The following is a 9,464-nucleotide window of genomic DNA, read 5'->3' as shown; positions in this document are numbered from 1 at the left end:
ACCACTATATAATATTCGAGATTATACTTAATAGCATATTAATACATATTTAGAACAAAAGTTACTCTTTTGAACAATGAAGTATATCCTAATTCCAATGATCATGGAGAAAAGAATTTAGTACAAGAGGTTTCACCGAGTATCACACCTAGTATGTTAATGTTTCTCACTGGGTCAGTTTATTCAAATCACTTTTGGCTATAAACGGAAGGCAAGATTAAGAGAGATTAAGAGAACAATAGCTTGCTTACAGGAGCTGCAAAAACGTGCTGATCACGAAGCAAGTTAATATTCGTATGGCTTAAAGAGTTCCAGAAATTTATTCCGAAAGGTAGGTAATATGTTTTATATATTGTTTCATCAATTCGAATAACTAATTAACTGACAGACTGAGTAACAAACAAACAAACAAACAAACAAACAAACTAACTAACTAACTAACTAACTAACTAACTAACTAACTAACTAACTAACTAACTAACTAACTAACTAACTAACTAACTAACTAACTAACTAACTAACTAACTTCAATTTTCACTAGTATATGGTCTATAATAGTAATAATAATAATAATAATAATAATAATAATAATAATAATAATAATAACAATAGTAGTAGGTGTAGTAAAGGCTAACTCCAAATTCTTGTATATTTGCATATAGGCCTATTTGTATATAGATAATGGCTGAACAAAGCGAGAGAGAATAATAAGAAGCACAGTAAATAAGAAAAAAAAGAACAAGAAGTCCACCGCTATGGAGTAACGATTAGCATGCTTGACCGTGAAAGAGCGGGCCCGGGTTGAAATTCTAGTTGTGACAAGTTACAGTCCACATTTCACGAGAAGATCCGAGCAAGGTATGCCAGTTTTCCCCCCACTCTTATAACACGAAACCGGGAGGCCATTGACTGAGCCTTGTTTGTCCCAGCCGGCCTATGACACCACTCCCATCCACCTACTCCTTCAAGAACGCTGAGTTACTGGCTCACTCTCTCCTCTTACCCCGCAAGGACCATACCTCCTTCGCAGGAATCCTCTCGTGAAATTTGGACAGTACCTAGTTGAGATTTTTTCCGAAGTTTTCCCTCAACCCATTAAGAGCAAATGCTGGGTGGCTTTCGACGCTGGACTTCGGACTCATTTCGCCGGCATTATCACCATCTCACTCAGATGCTAAATAATCATAGCAGTTGATAAAGCTTCGTAAAATAACCAATTAAAAAGAATAATAAGAAACAAAAGAAAAACAGTGGAGGAAATAATAAAAATGATGAAAAGAGGAGAGCACAGAAAAGAAATAAGAGTGTGAATTAAGAAGTGTAATAAATAAAAGAAGAAGAAATTGAAGGGCAAAGGATAAGAAGTTGAGGTGGAAGAAATTACAAAAAAAAGAAGAAGAAACAAATGAAAGAAGAAATTATAAAGAAGAACAAAAGCAATAAAACACGGAAAAAATTAAATTAAATTAAGAAGTGCAATAAATAAGACAAGAAGAGCTGGATCGACAAACAATAAGAAGCTGAGGTGAAAGAAGAGAAGAACAAGATGAAGATACAAAAGGAAGAAGAATAGAAGGATACATTTAAAAAATAACTAAATTAAGTATGAAACAAACAGAAGGAGAAAGAAAGAATAAAGATAGGCGACAGAGCTACTTGTTACAAACGTATTACTAAATAGCGGAAAGTCTTGGTTATCTATGTTCTCCGTTCTTTAGAAAGCTAGATACATTCTTAATCAAATGAAAGAGTGATCCAATATACTGCAAAGAATTGGAGGTTATTTTCATATAAATTTATGTAAGGAAAGATAATATAAACGCTAAGACACAAAGAATTAAATAAATCCTGGAAGATTTTGCTATGATTAACAATTCTCGTATAGAAATAAGTTTACTCTATAAAGATGTCATTTCTGTTTAAACAAGAATTACCAAAAGAAAGCATTAATAAATACACATCAAGTCCATTTTTACGAAAGGATTGTAGGCTACTAGTTTTTTTTTTTTATCCACTGGTCTACGGACTGGGCCAGTTTTCAAGTTACATGTACAATAACATAAAATTTTAGACAAGGTGTTGGATTGTTTTAGAAGAAAACGAGCTTAAGAAGTTAGGTACAGCTTACAGCAGTAAAATTTTTGGAAATATTCAACATTTTTTCCCTCCATCACTATATCTTGTACAATAATGAAAATTGGTATGTGTAAAATACTGGCCTTCTGCTATATGAAAAAAATATTTTTACGATTAAAAAAGTTATATATATATATTTTTTTTCTTTTTTTCAAAATTCAAAATGTTGGCAGTTCACTGTGCAGTGATGAAGCGTTTCCCTCATAACTCATAAACTTGTTAACTTTTTTATGTTCTCTCGCTTTTATTTTATTGCTGAAACTCATGTTTACAATATCATGCTCTTTCAACTACATTCCTTAATAAATAATATATTTTTCTTTGGTGTTAGAAGAAAATACTGATATTTGATGACCATTTTTTTAAATGAATTTATTTTTATCAGACAGTTTATCAAAGGTAGAAAAGTGATCTTGCATCATATTGTAGATATGATATGCATAAATATTCATACACACAAAAAATTTCATCACAGAATGTTGGACAGTTTTTGAGTTATTTGGGGAACGCTTCATCACTGCACAGTGAACTGAATTTGGGCGGGGGGAAAAAAAAAGTATTTTTTTTTTAATTGTAAAAATATTTTTTTTTCATATAGCACAAGGACAGTGTTTTATACATACTAATTTTCATTATTGTACAAGAAACAGTAATGGAGAAAAAAAAAAAGTTGAATATTTCCAAAATTTTACTGCTGTAAGCTGTACCTAACCCCTTAAAATATGATGATACAGGTCTCAAACGTAATCATATACCGGTATAAATGTATAAATAATAGACATTAGTATCCTGCAATGTTCGAACAAGAGAGAGGCAACCAAGATATTACAAACATCGTCTTATTTCGTATGAAAAACTAATCGCAAGATGTGCTAGAATCCTTAAGTGGTTAAAACATGAAGGGATGAGAGTGGAGGACAGCGAATATTTTTACAACAAGGTGGAACAAACACGACAGGTTCCCTCCTGCAGAGCGAACATCGACGAATATCGAACTTCGTCATACTCGTCGACGAACTTGAACCGAACATAACGCCTGTAATGCAAATGGACTGAGTGAGTTTTGGAATCACATTCTTCAATTACGGCTCCGCACTAGGCTACACAGTTTCGTCTTGCTGCTTTTCGCACATGCCACTGTTATCGAAATTGAAACCCAAAACTCTAATTTTGTGATAAGAGCTAGAAATTAAATCCATGGTCTTACAAGTCACGGAAATTCAATTAGATACCGGTAGCCATTGTTTCTCGACTTCACACAATCAGGTTTTACTACATGGAACGGAAATCGACAATAGAAATATCAAGTATGTGCAGCTGGCGTTAAGAAAGAACGTTGAATGTGAGCCATTAAATACATTGGTAATATATTTTTAAGTTTATTCATACAGGATGGAAGGGGTATACGTGCAAATGTTTTAGAGGTAATCGGGGATAGTATACTGAACCATATTATGTAACAAATTTCTCAATCTTAGAAGTTATTTTTTTTAGACATGTAAAACAACATGTTTTTAGATTAGTTAATACTTCCAGGCGATTTGTTTTGTTTTGTTTTTTTTTTTTTACGAACGCCTCACTAGTTACAAGGAGGTCTACGCTTGTAGGGGTTGTCTACTGTCCAGGCTTACCATGAAGGTCATTGAGGCGTGAAAGGTTATCACCAGGCTTCGGTTCTGGGCACAGAAACGCATGAAGTTCAGAACACACCGACTATAGTGTAGTGTTGGTCGAGTGGAGTGGAGATGAAGCGCGCCATTACTTCGTGTCTCAACATTAAACAGTCCGTCACAGTACGGCTCAAAATATATTTCACTCTGTACAGATGCAGTATATACAGTACCGGTACATTCCTAGAGTAGACAATAAATGTCTACCATTAAAGTATATACGTGAGTTGTAACCTTCAATCAGGTGTTCCTACGCCGAAGCCTGTTACACGTACCGCAGCCAAGCAGCAATACACACAACGGTAATGCACATTACGGACCCATCTGTGCTGTTGCAGTCGGGTGACTGCACAGGGGTCATGACGTCATTTAGACTTCATGTACTCTAAACCTCATACTGGTTACTCTGTGTGCCTAGGCCGAAGCCTGGTTATCACATAATTTACCGTGTATCCAAACACAATCACCTTTTTACATTAGCACATGGAATTACATTCATGATTTATTTTGTACTGTAATACGTTTGAATTTCACCCTGAACTGTTTATGTTCGTGTATAATCACAGTCTACTATATACAGTCACGAAGTTCAATACGTAGTAAATATGCATCCATAGATAGTTGCTAATCACTAGGATCGCTACTATCGCCTCATCACAGACAATGCGAAATAGTACCTGCACAGCTATTGTTCCTAGTACCCTCACAACTCAAGCTTCGTGACTGTATACGTACAGGATGGAAGGTAACCTTTTACAATACTTCACACTCATAACAGATCATGTCATTTGGAAACGTTTTGTCAAATAATATTTTCACAGTCTAGTATATACAGTCGCGAAGCTCAATACGTAGTAAATATGCAAACATTAGATAGTTGCTCACCACTAGGATCGCTAATATCGCCTCATTACAGGCAATTGAAAAAAACCGTCACAGTCTATTGTTTCTAGCACCCTCAAAACTCAAGCTTCGTGACTGTATATAATAGACTGTGACATTTTTTCATACGACCAATAGTTTTTGTAATATTTCGAGAAAACGAATGTTCCAATGTTGCAACGTTGTAAACAGTAGCAGTATTTACTTCGCGAGGTCACTGCATCCCAGCATACTGAATGCCGCTTCAATCATCTACTTGGCAGAGGTTTTGAGAGGATGTATACACATACCGTTTTGTAAACAAAAACATCTGTTGAGAATGCAGTCAAATCAAAATTTATGTTAATCGTAACATGATAATTAATAATTATATGAACTATGTTATTCGTTACCGGGTATCTATTGTATCGTTATCGAACTATGTTATTCGTTATTGTATCGTTTCAGCACTAAATTTAGTACGAACAAACACGTAGTTTCCGTTACTTTTTATGGCAATTTCATCAATAATACAGTAGAATGAAAAATTATGCATAAAACAAAATTAATCCTTTAAATAGTATTATTTTACATTGAGGATCACACAGTTAATGTCACTACAACTCAATTACAATACAATGTTTGGAAGAAATAAACACCTTTGAAACTAAATGAAAATTATAGGCCTATACATTGTGAGGTACACTGTTAATTTTTGTACACCATTCTCTACAATGTCTTTTAAAGGTATTGTTCAAAGTGTTCACCAGTTGCGTGTCTACAACTTTCACACTCCTGATCCACTTATCTGTTACGGTATAAGCGAGCAGCAGCAGCATTGTGACCATTTTCGCGATAAATTAATGACATGTCCAGATATGATTAGAAAACTGTGGCATCTCTTTGTCTTTCAACTGCTTCGAACTGCACGTAGCCTGCTACTAATGACGAAGTGAATGTAAGAGTATCGTCCGCTCCATACACCTAGCTCGGCCACATGGTTTGCGTACGTAAGAAACAGTGTTGCCAGCGTGTCACAACCCTGTTCCCATGCAATGTGTATACGACTATTAACGCGATTTATTCGAGATCTGTGTTATTTTCCATGCAAATACTACTGTAACATGGCCATACATAGCTTACTCTATCATTCTACGTGGATAAAAATTCAATTTTGAGCAGTTTCATGAAAACATCATAATTTCAATTTACAAAAGACCATTTTTTTCGAAAACCGTTCTTCTGGGAACAAAATATTATTAGACTTTATTGTTTGTCATAATTCGAGACATCATATCCCAGAAGGATTGTAAAAGGTTACCTTTCACCCTGTATACTAGACTGTGGTACTACTATTCATGAAACATCATACCGTAAAATACGTTTACACATTTATGAAAAAATTATAAAGGCAAGGGAAAAAGTAAATAGGGCGTTATTTCACTTACATTTTTCTTAAACAAATATCAAAATACTGTATTTGCAAGTAATCCCTCCCACCCTGTATTTATAGCTATAAAGCTGAGCCGTGAGTAATGTAATTAAGTTTAAGACGTCTCCATATCAAAATTTCTATTCCTTAAGCAAAATCGCATTTATCTGCCAGTAATGCTACAAATTATGGTATATGTTTACAAAAACACATTTGTTGTGAGTGTGGCCATGTTGGTAGAGGCAAAGATACGTCTGTAGAAGTTGTGTTAGTGTTTGTAATTAAAATTAACATTTCTGAACCAAAAAGTTGTTTTTACTTCTCTGAGTTTACAGGAGTAAAATTAAAAAAAAAATCATTGGTCGTACGATAGCTATAAAGCAGAATCAACCACAATACAAAAACAGGGCTGCATTTTAAACGCAATTTGATAACTCTATAATATATGAAAAAAGTATAGTGGTTATGCGAGTGCGAACAAAAGAATGCTTTATTTTACTTTGGATGTGTATTGTTCAGTGGTGATGATGTGTGGACTGAGTGTGTTTGTGATTGTTCGTAACTTAATGCTCGTACACTCCATGATAAAATAAAGACATGGAGTAAGGTATCTGCAAAACAATATTGCTTTGAGTTTAAGTGGTGCCTATACAGAATTTATTTGCATAAACAATGAAATAATACAAAATAGTCGTGATGTGCTTTCAACAATAATTAATTGATGTATGTATTCAAATTGTGTGGTGCTTGTAATATGCCTTTGAGTGTACAGGTCGAAAGATCCAGATCATCTACAGTATGACCCAGAATAAAGTATAGCCTACCGAAATTTGATTGTGATGCACATGTTCAGGGAGAAAAAAATATTGGCGGCATTGTTAATTGTTATTTCAGTCGTTGCTAAAGAAGGATGTGAAAGAAACATAATCAAAATGGTACTCAGTATCCAAGAAAAAAGCGACATACACTAGCTTTAAAAATCCCATCCATATCTCCAACTGCATGATAATAGGTTCCTGTTCCGAATCAATGTAAAGCTGCATAAACATATCAAAAGAAAGAAAACCATCTTGTTGCAGTGGCCCTGTAATAACATTCACAGCAGACTGTTAGCAGTATCTTTAGTCTCTTCTATAGAAATCAAAATTTTTTTATCGGACAGTTTTCCTAATATCAATTTGTTGCAGCTTTTTGAATAGAATATTAGTTTTCACCAATGTATGGTATACATCATGACAAAAGTCACTTTGAGTTTCTGGTGAAGCAGTATTTCCTCTTGTTCTGAAATTCCATTAACTGCGTAGTTTCAATATGTTTTTTAGTATTTGTATGAAATACTACCGGTATATAGCATCGTCTATCCCCTTTAATCTCTGCTGGACATACTTTACATAATATTGTTTCGGCATTTGTAGAAAAATGCTGACTTCTAAACTCTTCAAGAAATCATTGTAGTGTATGCTATTTATTTACTTTTGGCGTTTTCTAATCCGTCACTTACTATGGAGCCAATACGACAGATCACCTTTGACTGAAGATAAACAGACGACAACTTTTAGACATGAAATGATTGTTCGTCAGTTGCAGGGTGTTCGTCTTGTTGCTGTGTAGGACAGTGGCGGCTCCTGCATATTTCTTAAGAGGAGGAAAGAAGTTAACAGCGCAAAATGACACCTTCTTGAGAGAAAAATGCTACAAATTAACCTACTAATGCATACATGTAAGACCAGGTAGTGTTAGGGTTGGCCTTCCCTTTTGTATAGCAATGATCTGTTCTTGTAAACTGAATTTCCTAAATTGTCCAAAATATGTGTTTTCACTTCCATTCATTAACAATTACAAAGAAATTCACAACCTCACAGCATTTTTGCGCACACTACAGCATCACACGTGTTCGAAGAGACCAGCAACTAACACGCAACAGGAAGAGGCAATGGGAAATAATCTGTTAGGAAAGCGAGAACACTGTACTCACCCACGTGGTCTGTGTTGTCACATGTACATTTTACAAGTTCAGTATCACATGCTTTTGAAGAATGTCAGTTCTTGTAAAGTCATACTACATGATTGTTCAAAGCTGCCGGTGGCCGATTAATTTTTTTATGTTAAAAATAATGTAGTTTGGAGTACTTTCACTTTCAAATATATTTGTACAAAACTGATAACTTGGCTGTTGTCCTGTCTAGTAGACAATGAATGGAAGTGAATTTCAGGGATCAAAAAGCTCTGCGATATTAACGTAGAAATACTTCCTCTTTGTTTTATATAAATCCAACTTCAACTTTCAGATATCCTCGAAAGTTTAAAACCATGAATAGTAGCTTATATAAAGTGCAATGAATAATATATTTTGATTCATAATTTAAAAAAGTTTATATGATGTATTTCATAGCTTTGCGTTAAAACTGTTTTTATTGTGCTTCCTCCTAGATGTGTTATAGTCCGGTTGAATGCAGCATCGTTAAATGGCAGCGGTAGCGAGCTTGCTGTACGACCAGTTGGTTTCTATTTCCCGCCCATGCGCTGATTCAGAGGAGGATCTCCTCCCTATCCGTTCATTTACTTGCTTTAAAACTTCGCTTCTTTCTCTGGCCGCTAGTGCGCTGTTGTCTATGTAAGTGAACTGCAGTAAAGGAGGAATGAATTGACTTTCCTCCACACAAACAATCTCGCATCTTTCTCACAGTTTTCTAGCAGCACTTGATTGCGCGTCGTTTAAAACTCCATCAACCGAGGTTTTCTCATAGCTGTGAACTTAAAAATTATCGAATCTTCCTCGAATTTCAAGCCATATATTTCATTTGGTATTCAGTTTCAAAAGAAGAAAAATGTGAGGAGGACGGTCCTCCCTTCCCTCCCCTGAGGAACCGCCACTGGTGTAGGACCAAAAATCCTCTATCTGGTTATGATAATAGCATTGTTAACGACCATTTCTAGGACTCACGCTAAAGCAAAGTTGATACTAACAAGGAACCCCTTGAGTGCGAGATCGCAAGTGCAGTCTCTAGTAAGGCTCATTTGAAAGTGTTGTGTTAACAATTATGACAGGAAAAATATTAGCTGCTAATGACCCACCATGTGTATCTGGAGGGTGACAGAAAATGAGTGTCCAGGAGGTGCAGAGATCAACCATCTATGGGATGTAAATATTACACTTCACTTAAAGGAGCAGTCCGCGATAAAATTAAGTTGGCTTCAATCAAACACGTTTTTCAATCTAAGTAGAATGTAATTTGCCGCATGTCAATGCGAGGCATGGTTCTTGAGTTACTGACCCCGCACAAATACTTATGACGTCACAGCCACTGAACTGGTGTGATTGCGTAGTAGACCGAGAACATCGGCGAGTGCTGCACAGCGCTGTG

Source organism: Periplaneta americana, chromosome 1 (assembly GCF_040183065.1).
Source record: "Periplaneta americana isolate PAMFEO1 chromosome 1, P.americana_PAMFEO1_priV1, whole genome shotgun sequence".
NCBI classification, from domain to species: Eukaryota; Metazoa; Arthropoda; class Insecta; order Blattodea; family Blattidae; genus Periplaneta; species Periplaneta americana.
This window is presented reverse-complemented; position numbering follows the sequence as displayed.